The sequence below is a fragment of the Nyctereutes procyonoides genome, unplaced genomic scaffold (genome assembly GCF_905146905.1).
Source record: "Nyctereutes procyonoides isolate TBG_1078 unplaced genomic scaffold, NYPRO_anot_genome, whole genome shotgun sequence".
Taxonomy (NCBI): domain Eukaryota; kingdom Metazoa; phylum Chordata; class Mammalia; order Carnivora; family Canidae; genus Nyctereutes; species Nyctereutes procyonoides.
In genome coordinates, this window is record NW_026575146.1 from 70,636,221 (window position 1) to 70,651,333 (window position 15,113).

Here is a 15,113-nt window from a genome sequence, read left to right on the forward strand (position 1 = left end):
AATGCACTCTAAAGACACCACTCCCACATCACCATGATTCTTAGTCAAAATACCCATTATAAGCATTCAAGAACCATTCTTGTTCCTCGGAGGTAATTTTCTGTGAATTCTGTTCTCAATGCCTTTTTTAAAATTTTTTTTTAAGATTTTATTTATTTAATCATAAGAGACACAGAGACAGAGGCAGAGACCTAGGCAGAGGGAGAAGCAGTCTCACTGCACAGAGCCTGAGGTGGGACTCAATCCCAGGACCCCCAGATCACGCCCTGAGCTGAAAGGCAGACGCTCAACCACTGAGCAACCCAGGCGTCCCTCTCAATGCTTTTTTTTTTTTTAAAGATTTTTATTTATTCATTAGAGACACACACACAGAGAAAGAGACAGAGACAGAGACACTGGCAGAGACACAGGCAGAGGGAGAAGCAGGCTCCATGCAGAAGCCCGACGCGGGACTCGATCCCGGGACTCCAGGATCACGCCCCGGGCCGAAGGCAGGCGCTAAACCACTGAGCCACCCAGGGATTACCCCTCAATGCTTTTTAAACAGAGACCAGGGCAGCCCCGGTGGCCCAGCAGTTTAGCGCCGCCTGCAGCCTGGGGTGTGATCCTGGAGACCTGGGATCGAGTCTCATGTCGGGCTTCCTGCATGGAGGCTGCTTCTCCCTCTGCCTGTGTCTCTGCCTCTCTGCCTCTCTCTGAATAAATAAATAAATAAATCTTTAAAGTAAATAAATAAATAAATAGAGACCAAGTATGGAGTAGAAGTGGACTTACAATAATTTTATACCCTTTACAGAATAGCTAACTATACTTTTCCTCAGATGTCTGTGAAATCTCTTTATTTCAACGGGATAACTAATATTCTTGACTTCTACCAACTGCTAATATAAAGATACATCCAGATGTTAATGAACTGCCAGCATAGTCTCCTTATTAAACAGCAATTGGCAAATCTATTTATTTTTTTAAGATTGATTATTTATTTAAATACCCACCATTTGCTTTGACGTGGATGGAACTGGAGGGTATTATGCTGAGTGAAATAAGTCAATCGGAAAAGGACAAACATTGTATCGTCTCATTCATATGGGAAATATAAAAAATAGTGAAAGGGAATAAAGGGGAAAGGAGAAAAAAATGAGTGAGAAATATCAGAGAGAGACAGAACACGAGAGACTCCTAACTCTGGGAAACGAACAAGGGGTGGTGGAAAGGGAGGTGGGCGGGGGCTGGGGGGTGACTGGGGGACGGGCCCTGAGGGGGGCACTTGATGGGATGAGCACCGGGTGTTATGCTATATGTTGGCAAATTGAACTCCAATAAAAAAAAATTTAAAAAAAATTAAAAATAAAACAATTTGATGTCAGAAAGCCAAAAAAAAAAAAAAAAAAGAAGAAGAAAAAAAGATTATTTATTTTTAAAGAGAGAATGAGTGACCACGAGATGCAAAGAAAAGGATGGAATCCCCAACACACTCCACCCCATGAGGAGACTATGGTGATGATGCCTGAGATGATGACCGGAGCTTAAACCAAGAATCAGATGCTTAATTCACTGAGCCACCCGGGTGCCCCTTGGTAAAACTATTTAAAATTCAGGATGTTTCTTTATCTTATGTTCCTTATATGTTAAAAGTTATTTTATCCATTTATTTATCTTTTTTTTTCAAGATTTTATTTATTTATTTTTGAGAGACACAAAGAGAAAGAGAAAGAGAGAGGCAGAGACACAGGCAGAGGGAGAAGCAGACTCCACGCAGGGAGCCCAACGTGGGACTCAATCCCAGGTCTTCAGATCAGGCCCCGAGCCAAAGGCAGTGATAAACTGCTGAGCCACCCGGGCTGCCCTCCATTTATTTTTTTAAAGAATATATATAGAGACACACAGAGAGAGGCAGAGACATGGGCAGAGGGAGAAGCAGACTCCCCGCAGGGAGCCGGATGTGGGACTCCATCCTGGAACTCGGGGATCATGCCCTGAGCTGAAGGCAGATGCTTAAGCATTGAACCACCCAAGCATCCCTATCCATTTATTTAGAGAGAGAAAGAACATGTGGGAGATTAGCAGGGAGGGCCAGAGGGAGAGGGACAGAAAGATCCCTAGCTGACAGGGCTGAGCACTGAGCCCAATATGGCGCTCCATCCCAACTTCCCAGATCATGACCTGAGTTGAACTGAAGAGACAGATGCTTAAGCAACTAAGCCACCCAGGCACCCTTCTCTTACTTTAACGTAAATGATGACTCTCTGAACACTTACTTCATCATGATTTAGGTCACTCTTCCTCATGACCCACAAACAGCATCTCCATGTGGACTTTCTTCATAAATTGTAAACCATAGTCTCCTTCATCGTCTATGCAAAGTAGGCATGAATGAATTCCCCACCAAATAAGAGCCCCTCATGTCTGTGAGACAGCCACAATCAAATCACCTTGAAGGCACCCACGCAATAAAGGCACAACACGAGATGACTTAAGAGTCAAATCAATACTATTTGCCATGCAAAAACTCTCAAATATGGTCAAAAGAAAATAAGACACACTAATACCCCTCCCCAGACATCCATCCTCTCTCGATCGTTTCAGGCATATTAGCAAGTGCAGCTGACCATTGAATAAGTGGGTTTGAACAGTATAGGTCCACTTACACATGTTTTCTTGATACGTACTTCTTGAACAAGTACTGTAAACATGTTTTCTGTTCATTATGATTTCCTTAACAGTTTCTTTTCTCAAGCTTACATTATTATAACAATGCCATATATAGGGATGCCTGGGTGGCTCAGCGGTTGAGCCTCTGCCTTTAGCTCAGAGTGTGATTCCCGGGTCCAGGAATCGAGTCCCACATCGGGCTCCCTGCAAGGAGCCTGGAGCCTGCTTCCTTCTCTATCAATGTCTCTGCCTCTCTCTCTGGGTCTCTCATGAATAAGTAAATAAAAATTAAAGAAAAACAATGCCAGATATAGTACAGAAAACATACTAAGAATGGGAAATTGACTGTTCCTGTTCTGGAAGGCTTCTTGTCAACAACAGGCTATTTCCATGGATAAACAGGTATGGTTTTATGTATGGGGACTCAAAAGTGACGAGTAGATTTTCAACAGTGAAAGAGTTGACACCCCTAATACCTGCATTGTCCAAAGCTAAAATGTAATTAAGTGTTTTAACTTTGGATTTTACTCCATAATAAATACCCTAATTTAGAATCATGTGTGAAATAGACTGATCTTTTGCTTTCTACAGTGAATTCTTTGATTGATTGATTTAAAGATTTTATTTATTTATTCATGAGACACAGAGAGAGAGAGACAGAGACAGAGACACAGGCAGGGGGAGAGGCAGGCTCCATACAAGGAGCCCCACATGGGACTGGATCCCGAGACTCTAGGATCATGCCCCTGGGCCCAAAGCAGGCGCCAAACTGCTGAGCCATCCAGGTATCCCCTCTTATTTATTTTAGATTTCACATTCCCATTACATAGTTTGACAATTATTTACATCTTCAATATTCCATCCTTCATGAAGGCTTCTTTCTTCTGAAGTGTGTATTAAAAACAAAGGTTTTTCATCATTCATTACATTTCTAGGGTTTCTATCCAGTATGCTTTCTCCTGTATTGAGCAAGACTTTGTTCCCTGTGAAGACTTTGCCAACGTTCTTGACATTTGTACAGTATCTCCACAGGATGTATTATCTCATGTCGAATAGTTTTCATTATGAATTAAGTGTTTTGCCACATTCTTTACACTTGTAGGGTTCCTGTCATGAGATACTGTCTGATGTTCAGAAAGTTGTAGCTTCAGAACAAAGCTTAAAGGGTTTTTTGCACATTTTTTTTTTTTTTACATTGGTCAGCCTTCTCACCAGCATGTATTACCTTACGATGGTAAGTTTTGAGTAGTGCTTAAAGGCTTTGCCACAATGTTTACATTTGTAAGATTTCTTCCCATTATGAAATCTCTGCTGTTGACTGAGTTTTGAAGACCAGTTTAAAGGTTTGCCAGAGTTACTACATGTGTAAGTCTTCTCTCCAGTGAGGACACAATGATGTAAAATAAGATTTGAACTTTCATAAAAGACTTTCCCACATGTATTACTGTAGACTAGTTATCTGGAAACGGAGTTTCCTGACCCTTGATTAATGTTTCTCCCCAATATATTCCACTGATAACATTCTGTCTCAAGCATAAACACCTCAGTGATTATGGAAGATAATAAGGCTCTTTCTATCTTCCATAGATAGAGTGAGGACTCTAAGTGTATAACACATAAAGATAAAAAACGTGGGACACCTGGGTGGCTCAGCGGTTGAGCGCTTGCTTCTGCCCAGGGCATGATCCTGGGGTCCCGGGATCAAGTACCACATCAGGCTCCCTACATGGAATCTGCTTCTTTCTCTGCCTGTGTCTCTGCCTCTCTCTCTCTGTCTCATGAATAAATAAAATCTTAAAAAAGAAAAAAGATAAATAACTTGCTCCAAATTATGTATTACGTGATAACTATTAAACAGTCATGTCTGAATAAAGACCCCCCCCCCCGTGTTTATCTAAATTAAAGACATTGAAAAAGGATAGATTATGTTTTGGTGGAAGAATAATGAACCCTCTGAAAAAGGGTTCTAAATGAACCCTTCCCAAATCAGTCACATTCAGAATTTTTTATTTATTTATTTATTTATTTATTTATTTATTTATTTATTTACATTTAGAATTTTTTAAAAGATTTTACTTATTCATGAGAGACAGAGAGAGAGAGGCAGAGACACAGGCAGAGAGAGAAGCAGGCTCCTCACAGGGAGCCCGATGCGGGACCGGGCCCCGGACTCTGGGATCATGCCCTGAGCCAAAGGAGACTCTCAACCGCTGAGCCACCCAGGCGTCCCACATTTAGAATTTTTAGCTTTCTTTCTCCATGTCTAACTTTCAGACATGTCTCAGTGAATGACTGATCCAATCTTATATTTCAAATGGTTTGAATGATTATTTTCAGGATGGACTAGGGGGAGTTTCCAGTATTTGCAAATGTCCTTTCAGAGAACAGGTATGCATGAAAATGGAATTTGGCCCTCGGGTTCAAAGATACCGTTCTGCCAATGTGACTCACGTAAGGTGGGGTTTCCCCCCTAATGTTTTGTATCCTTGACCTCTTCTGGTAGTTGAGATTTCATTACGGGTGATTTTCCTAGTTTGGTTATATCCATCGAAACATCCTTCCTGCTTTTCCCTCCCCCATCCCTTTCCCAGACATTCATTAATTATAAATACTCAGGGCCACAGCTTTTGGATCTTCCTAACAATCTTCTTTGCCTGTCTTTGCTAACAAGCCTAGGGTGTTATGGAAAGACACAACTAAAAGATACAAAATAAGTTTTTCCACTTACTAAGCTCACATGCATGTACATTAAAATGCTAATTTGCAAAATTAATACCTATCCTAGGACATCAGCAACTGAGGAATTGGAAGCACTTAGGGCTTTGCTCTTCCATGGAGACAGAAAAGGACCAAATTACCTTTTAGAATGCTCCAGAAGCCAATGAGGAGAGCACAGCATCCCCAGGCAAGTACAAATGAAGAAAGGCCGTATCAGAGAGACAAAGGAAGTTTTTGACACTTGCTCCTTGCAGCTAGCTGCTCAACCTCTCTGTCACTCCATGGCAACATTGTGAGAGTGGCCTTACAAGAGTGGCCTGTAAGTTCAATGATCTGGCTCCATTATAGCTGCCTGAGGAACTTGTTTCTGTCATGCATGACATGGACAAAAGAGAGAGTGAGAACACCCTCTGGAAGCAGTGTGGTAGCTGCTCAGACAAAAGGCGGGCATTTGTTCAAACAATGGAGAGATAATAGGGCTGAAGGGAAAGAGCCAGGAAGATATCATGAGCTATAAAGCAGTAACTGCCCTTTTGTAACGTGTAAATAACAAAAACTCAGACATGACAAATGCCCAGCATATGTGTGACAGGTGCCAGGATTACTATTATGTGTGTTCTCTACAAAGAAAGTACATAATCCTGGGCCCAGAAGCTGCTTTTCTATTTCTTTTTTTTCTTTTTCTTTTTTCTGTTTTCGTAATTCACAAATGTCAACAGAAGATCACATGACACAAAGAAATAGAAAAATGTCAGGCAGCCCGGGTGGCTCAGTGGTTTAGTGCCACCTTCAGCCCCGGGGCCTGATCCTGGAGACCCAGGATCGAGTCCCACGTTGGGCTCCCTGTGTGGAGCCTGCTTCTCCCTCGGCCTGTGTCTCTGCCTCTCTCATGAATAAATAAATAAAATCTTAAAAAAAAAAAAAAAAGAAAAAAGACAAATGTGTTCCAGTCACAGGAACAAAATATATACCCCAAACTGACCCTAGATTAATGAGGAACTATTAATTGGATAACAGAGAATTAACTATCATAAAGATGTACATGGAGAAATGAAGAGAAAACAGATACGTGACTAAATGATCTCAGAAAACTGTGTGACCAAAATGTAAACAAAAGAGACAAAGTATAACTATCAACCAACCAGGAATTGGGAGCCCAAGAGTACAATCACTGAACTGAAAAATACACTAAGGAGGGATGCCTGGGTGGCTCCCCGGTTGAGCTTCTGCCTTTCGCTCAGGTCATGATCCTGAGGTCCAGGATCGAGTGGCACATCGGGCTCCCTACAGGGAGCTTGCTTCTACCTCTGCCTGTGTCTCTGCCTCTCTCTGTGTCTCTCATGAATAAATAAATAAATACAATATTTAAAAAAAAAATACACTGGGCACCCCAGGTGGCTCAGCGGTTTACGCCGCCTTCCACCCAGGGCATAATCCTGGGGACCCCAGATCCAGTCCCATGTCTGCCTTCCTGCATGGAGCCTGCTTCTCCCTCTGCCTGTGTCTCTGCCTCTCTCTCTCTCTCTCTCTCTCTCTCGACAAAAAAATAAATAAATAAATAAAATCTTTAAAAAATATAAATAAATAAATAAATAAATAAATAAATAAATAAATAAATACATGCACTAAGGAGTGAGCAACACACTTGCTCAAGCAGAAGAATGAATCAGGCTCTCCAAAGACCCTGTTTTTTTTTTTAAAGATTTTATTCACTTATTCATGAGAGACACAGAGAAAGAGAGAGAGACAGAGACACAGGCAGGGGGGAAAAGCAGGATCCATGCAGGGAGCGTGACATGGGACTCGATCCGGGGACTCCAGGATCACACCCCTGGCCACAGGCAGGCGCTAAACCACTGAGCCCCCAGGGATCCCCAAGACCCTTTGTTTTAAATCACCTACTTTGTTTTAAATCACAACACCAAAGAAAAATGTGGAAAAGGACATGGCCTGGGGATCCATGGGACCCCAACAAGTGGGATGATATGTACATTAAGGGGACCCCATTAGGAGAGGAGTGAAAGGGGGCAGAGAGTTTACATGAAGAGCTAAAGGCTTCTACTTCACACATATCACATATGTGGAAAGAGGCAAATTCAATAAGCTCAGTAAACTCAAAGTAGGATAAATGTCAAGACAGAAACACAGTGACACATTACAATTAATCTATCAGAGATGCCTGGGGGGCTCAGCGGTTGAGCGTCTGCCTTTGGCTCAGGGCATGATCCCAGGTCTGGGGAAGGAGTCCCACTCTGGGCTCACTGCGAGTGCCAGCTTCTCCCTCTGTCTATGTCTCTGCTTCTTTCTGTGTGTCTCTCATGAATAAATAAATAGAATCTTTTATATATACACATATATATATGTGTATATATATATGAAACTCATCCATCAAAAATCAGAAGTGAAAAGAGAATTTTAAACCAACATGACAAAATCTACTCATCTTCTACAAGGGAGCCTCTATAGTAGACTACTGAAATTTTCAGTAGACGTTACAACATAAAACTCTGCTCATGTGAATATTTAAAAGGGTACCTGGGTAGCTCAGTCAGTTACCCATCCACCTTCAACTCGGGTAGCAATCCCAGCATTCTGGGATAGAACCCCATGTCATGCTCCCTGCTCAGCAGGGAGTCTGCTTCTCTGCCTCCCTCTCCCTCTTCCCCTGCTTGTGGGCTCTCTTTCAAGTAAACACATAAAATATTTTTTAATAGCATAAAATTAGAAATCTACATACTAAACTGAATTAAAGTATGGGATGCCTGGGGCTCTCAACGGTTGAGCATCTGCCTTTGGTCAGGTCGTGATCCCCGGGTCCAGGAATGGAGTCCCACATCGGGCTCTCCACAAAGAGCCTGGTTCACCCTCTGCCTAAATCTCTGCCTCTCTCTCTCTCTCTCTCTCTCTCTCTCTCTCTCTATATAATAAATAAATAAATAAATAAATAAATAAATAAATAAATAAATAAATAGGGCAGCACAGGTGGCTCAGCGATTTGGTGCCACCTTCAGCCCAGAGCACGATCCTGGAAACCCGGGATCGAGTTCCCACGTCGGGCTCCCTGCATGGAGCCTGCTTCTCCCTCTGCCTCTCTCTCTGTGTGTCTCATAAATAAATAAAGTCTTTAAAATAAATAATAAAATAAAAATAAATAAATAAAACTTAAAAAATAAATCTTTTAAAAAAAGAATTATTCGAAGTAAAACTATTCTATACGCAAAACATTTTTTCAATATGGGAATTTTACTATCTACTTCACTTCTTATAAAGCACATACATGCCCATGTCATATCAGAACTTTTGATCTAGGGATGCCTGGGTGGCTCAGCGGTTGAGCCCCTGCCTTCAGCTCGGGGCATGATCCTGGAGTCCCGGGATCGAGTCTCACATCGGGCTCCCTGCATGGAGCCTGCTTCTCTCTCTCCCTATGTCTCTGACTCTCTCTCTCTCCGTCTCTCATGAATAAATGAATACAACCTTAAAAAAATAAAAAATAAAGTGCTAGCAAATAAAGGTAGAATAAATAATGTAACTGGCCAAGAACTAGTATGCAAATCTTAAATAATTCAGGCAAGGATCATCAAGGGACTTTATCTGATGAAATCACTGAGTTTCTAATTTTGTATGATTAAGATTAAAGCCTCCATAACAGTGGAATGCATAAATCAGAAATCATGGGATGTCTGTCTCTAGTGTTCCTGGGATTTCTGCACCAAAACCCGTATGCCCACCACAACTCTGGCACACTTCCCACACGAGGCAAAACAGAATTTAGAAAAGAGTTAGCATCAAGTTCTTCAGAAACAGGGAGATTTCCCCAAGGTCCTCAGAACGATGGAGCAGCTCTCAGATTATGGAGGCCCACCCACTCCCATGGGAGTCTCCTGGCCCTCCCTGTGGATGTGATGGACCATAACTGGACCTGAAGGAGAATCCTTCAGAGAATAAAAGAGCATGATAATGTTGCATAATAGATGTCCCTTTGGAAGAGACAGAGAAATAAAACTGGGCTTCCCCAACTGACTTTGATTCAAGGAGAGCTACTGGAACCGCACTTTAGGGTCTATCGTCCTCCTTTAGATTTGGACCTCAACTTCTGTCATCTGCTTCACATATGCCCACCTACCTGGATGGATGGCTACTGTCTTCTTTGTCTTCAGATCCCAAGGTTCCTTCCTTTGCTCCAAAAAGGAGACCAAATCTGGCTTTGATACAATTAGACCTGTTTATTAAAGAAAGGGAATAGAAGTATTGCTGGAGATTCTTTCAATCCACTATTGTGCTCAATAGAGAAGAGAGGCCATTGTAAAATAACAGAAGATGATTTCCAAACACTGTTGACCAACAGCCACTTTAGAACAGGTAGGGTTTCAAATATTCACATCCTGACTTCCACTTCCAAGTACTACTGATATGTCTCTGCCTCTCTCTCTCTCTCTGTCTCTCTCTCTCTGTCTCTATAATAAATAAATAAAAATCTTAAAAAAAAATGTGGGCAATACCATTTTACGCTGCTCAATGTTTAGAATTGCCACTAATCCACAGAAATGATGTTACCTTAAGGAAGGGGAAGCTAAAGCTGAAAAGCAAATATCATTAAGATTTTTCTCTAAACCTACAACCCCAGGTAGCCTGGGTGGCTCCACGGTTGAGCATCTGCTTGAGCATCTGCCTTTGGCTCAGGGTGTGGTCCCGGAGTCCCGGGATCAAGTCCCACGTCGAGATCCTTGCAAGGAGCCTGCTTCTTCCTCTGCTCCCCCCACCCCCCGCCCTCTCTCTCATGAATAAATAAAAATAAAAAAAGTAATAAATCTAAAAACCCCAACTTATGTTCCTTACTGCATAGACTAGATTCCAGTCATGCAATGAGGAATCACCCAAGAGACAGTCTTCAAAGGAAGGAACGAAACCTTGAGTTGGTTTGGGAAATCTCAAAGCAGTTATTCTCACCCACGAAGAGGAGGTGTCCATAGTTCTCTAACATCACATCTCTGTATAATTCCCGCTGAGTATGGTTCAGACATCTCCACTCCTCCTGAGAGAATTCTACGGCCACATCCCTGAATGTCAGCAGTCCCTGCAATAAATCCCACAATTACCAAATGGCCATTGACAAGATTTCACAACGTACCTAAGATGAAAGAGGGAGTTAGTGTCACCAGCTAGAACCCATGATCTGGGGGATCCCTGGGTGGCGCAGCGGTTTAGCGCCTGCCTTTGGCCCAGGGCGCGATCCTGGAGACCTGGGATCGAATCCCACATCGGGCTCCTGGTGCATGGAGCCTGATTCTCCCTCTGCCTGTGTCTCTGCCTCTCTCTCTCTCTCTGTGTGACTATCATTTAAAAAAAAAAAAAAAAAAAAAAAAAGAACCCATGATCTGACCCTTTCTGCTTACCTGCTTATAAATGCCAACCCTAGCCTCTCACATTTTACTTAACCTCTTCTTTCCATCTTAGCCTTTACTGAGGCCAAAACACCTCATGGGCAGTCTCCAGTGGTGAAACAAACTATCCAATGAAGAAGGGGAATGACTGCCCCGAGGAAGTGTTTGGCCTGGCGCAGGTTGAGGCAGACAGACTAAGGTGTAACCCATGGAGTCATCTATAGTTACTTTTACCTCATTATAATACTAAAATTCTCCATGCATGGAGGACAAACATCATTTACCTCAAGTACAAAGTATTTTCTTAACATCTATATGCAACCTTATGCCAGGTCTACGTAAGGTAGGTAACAGGCTACCCTTTCTAAATATCCACCCTAACCCCCCATAATAGGAAATCATTTATCATTTCCCCTTGCTCTGTGAGTCTCTGCTTTGGAAGTTATACCCTATAATCTTATTTGTGGCAAATCAAGATCCCTGTGTGTGAGAACCCCATGTAGTGTAGTTTCCATCTGTGACTCAACAAGCAGTGAACTCCTGTCATTTGAGCTATTCTAGAACTAGTTCTGTCTTACGGGAGTCTCCTGCTTTATGCAGTAAAATAATATTTAACATGGTATTAGGCTCTAATGTACTAACTTTGAGGTCAGAGGATGGCATGTGATCCATAAAACTTATACTGTGTGCTGGGGATCCCTGGGTGGCTCAGCGGTTTAGCTCCTGCCTTCAGCCCAGGGCATGATCCTGGAATCCTGGGATCGAGTCCCGAATTGGGCTCCCTGCATGGAGCCTGCCGCTCCCTCTGCCTGCGTCTCTGCCTCTCTCTCTCTCTCTCTGTGTGTGTCTCTCATGAATGAACAAACAAAATCTTTAAATAAATACATAAATACTGTGTGTTGATCCAATTGAAGTTGTATATTGAAAGCATCAACATAGGTATACACATTATTGAATACTATGTTTATATCATACAGTTAAGCTGTGTCTTTTTCTTACAGGGAAAGTTTTGGTGGGCTACAAATGTAGTCATCAACTTTTTTCTTTTTTAAATAGTAGCTCTCTCTGCTACTCCTTCTGCTTGTGCTCACACGAGCTCTCTCTCAAATAAATAAAGAATCTTTAAAAGAAACGTGACAGAGCAGCAAACTGTCATGGTGATGAATTTAAGAAACACTGTCAATGACCTGAGACTTATAAATCTCTTTGTGGATAATGTTGTTTCTTTCATTCACCCTATCTATACAAAGACATGATATAGATACAAAACAGCTATTATTTGAGTCTAGCACAATGAGGGAATATAAGCAAAAAATGTTTGCCTTTAAACCAGAAGTGTGGGCCGCCTGGGTGGCTCAGCAGTTGAGCCTCGGCCTTTCGCTCCAGACCTTTCGCTCCAGACGTGATTCCGCAGTCTCAGGATGGAGTCCCAGGATGGAGTCCCAGGTTGGGCTCCCCTCAAAGAGCCTGCTCTCCCTCTGCCTATGTCTCTGTCTCTCTCTGTGTGTCTCTCATGTGTAAATAAATAAAAGCTTTTTTAAAAAAAGGAGTATGTCAGTGACATAAGTGTGGAATATAATAAAAACTCACAGGATAGAAGTCTGGTTGATGGAGAACCTCCACTACCTGAAGTCGATATGATCAACTACATGAAGCTGAGTTTTCATTTGTCCAGTGGAAACTACTTTGTGTGAGTTGGGAGTAAAAGGTCAAGGAACTATCCATGAGACATTTTTGGTGAAAAAAATCCTTTTTTTATTAACGCTCGGGGATATGACCCATGGGCAGAAAAAGCTGCAGTGTCATTTTGAGGAAGCATGGATTATATGCTTTTAAGCTGGGGGTGGTGGTGCGCAGTATAGATAAAATAAGTTTCTAAAGGGATTTACATCTATTCAAGAGGACTTCTAGGATCCTGGGAGTCTGGCTACCATCAAGCTAAGGTTGCTTTTTCCCTCAAGCAAAGCATTAACACTAAGGCAGCTGTGAATTCCCTGAGAAAAGTCAGACTTTGCTTGTCTCAAGTATTATCAGTGAGCTGCAAATCTCACTATGGACGTTTCATTTTACCTACATTTCTTTTGCTTTGTTCTCCTAAGAAACTACAAGCACAGAGAAACTCAGAAGAAAGAAGTTTCCAGGTGAAAAGGGATGGTTTCTGCACATTTCTCAGTAAATCTAAGATCCTTACAAATAGAAAAGGAAAATAGGATCATTGCAGCAGAGACATCTAACAGAGCATCAAACCAAAAGAAGTTAATACCCGCTGTAATGAAACGTTGATATCCGTGCCTAAGGAACACTGAAGGACCCATTACTACTGGTGTTGAGGAAGGGACAGGCAGGGCTCACCAAAAATCCCAGAAGTGGGGAGCCGTTAGAAAACCACAGATAAGGGAACATAAACAGACCAACTCGTTTGTTTTAAACATCAGAGAGGAGATAGCGAAAGTAGAAGTAATCGTGGTGCTATCAGTGGTGATGTCAAGATTTAAGTCCCCGGGTCAGGTGTCTATAAAAGATCAAACATAAAAGCCTTCATCGGCAACCAGTTCGAAACCCCTCTCACTCTAGACAGCTTTCTTTCTGTTCTCACCCTCACTTGGTAAACTATCACTTCACCCTTTTGTGTCCACGAGAGTCATTCTTCCACTCGGCAGACAAGAACCCTGCAACAGTGTGTTCTTCACAGACTCTGCTTTTAGGCTAACAGGCTTGAGCAATGGAATGCAGAAAGAGCCAGTGACCACCTGGCTGAATGCAGACAGGCCCATCAGGCAACCCACCCTGAAGTGTCCAGAGGCCTGAACTAGCCAATGGGCTTCTTAAGCAGGTACACTTCCCCAAAAAGGGAAGATTCCATTTGTTGCCTTATCTCCTCATCTTCCCCCTTTAACCACAGCCCTCAGGCTCTATACCTCTTTGCAGACAGCCTCTCCTCTGTGTTCCTACCTGCAGCTCCCTCCAGCTCCCTTGCTGTCTATTCAGTGTGAACTTCTAGCTCCTTTGTTCTGCCTAAGGTGAATTCTCTCACTTCCTCTGCTACCAGCTTCTATCTGATTGATGGTCGCCCTATATTTAGGGGCCGGCCTTCAATCAAGAGACACCTCCTTTTGGCACCACATTCTTGTGGCCCCTAAAGAGTAAATCAGACTGTAAACTATGAATACTCTTCATTTATACAAACTTCAGTTGTGGAGGCTGAGAAAAATTAAGGTCATTCCACCTCAAGTTTAGCATTAGCACAAGTACAGCCATCTTAAGCCCCTAGGAATAAGAGCTGAACTTTACAGGAAAAACTGCAGAATGTCCTAGGCAGGGAATCCCATATGGGAAAGACCATAAAGCTCAGAATCCTCCCGGCAGAGAATCCCATATCAGATCTTAAGAAACTCCCCCACCCTTTCGCCATATTGGAAAGAAAAACAAAAATTCCTCCACCCCTTCTGAAAATCCCCTAGACCAGCCCATAAAAAACCCAGCTATAACCCACTTCGGGGTCCAAGCCCCTGCTCTGCAGTGTGGAGTATACTTGGACCCAAACTCAAGCTTGTAAATAAACCCTCGTGTACTTGCATCCGTGTTGGCTCCTTGGTGGTTTGTCGGATTCGCAGTCTTGGGCCCAACAGAGTCACAGACGGTTTCCATTTCCTGTAATATCTAGTATATTTTAAATATAGTAGCTTCACCATGTTCTAAACAGTAAGGCTGGGCCCCCATTTGTTCTCAGAGAATATTCCTTTTTTTTTTTTTTTTATCTTATATCCACTGTGTTTATTATTTAACTTGGGGGATTCCTGGGTGGCTCAGTAGTTTAGCGCCTGCCTTCAGCACAGGGCATGATCCTGGTATCCCGGGATCCAGTCCCATGTCAGGCTCCCTGCATGGAGCCTGCGTCTCCCTCTGCCTGTGTCTCTGCCTCTCTCTCTCTGTGTCTCTCATTAATAAATTCATAAAATCTAAAGAAAAAAAAAAGGATTCTTTAACTCAACACCGTCCCCGTGGATCTCTCACAAAGGAATTATTTTCAATACTTCCACGCAGGTCCGTAATTCAAAGTGACAACTGTTGATGGCGTACTGAGAGCCAGATTGGGGGGAAGGGATAAAAGGCTCTGGTTAATAGGGAGAAGTGGTCTAAAGACCTGATCTTGAGTGTCATTTCTGAAAAGGTTTAAAAATTAGGTGCAAAAAACATAACGCAGAAATATCAGAACTAAAAAAACCAATGTTTGCAGTATCTAAATCTGAGGAATTTGGGGAGAAAAGGAGGACATGGCCTCCGACCTGGGATGCAAGGCTTACCTGACAACTGGCCATTTCTTCTGTCACCTCCTTTTCTAGAGCTCATTCTCAGAAG

At 42.5% G+C, this 15,113-nt stretch overlaps 1 pseudogene; it reads right to left on the minus strand.

Annotated features, from left to right (window-relative positions):
* LOC129500189 (zinc finger protein 420-like) overlaps window positions 1–15,113 on the minus strand; it is a 177,796-nt pseudogene that overhangs the window by 17,716 nt on the left and 144,967 nt on the right.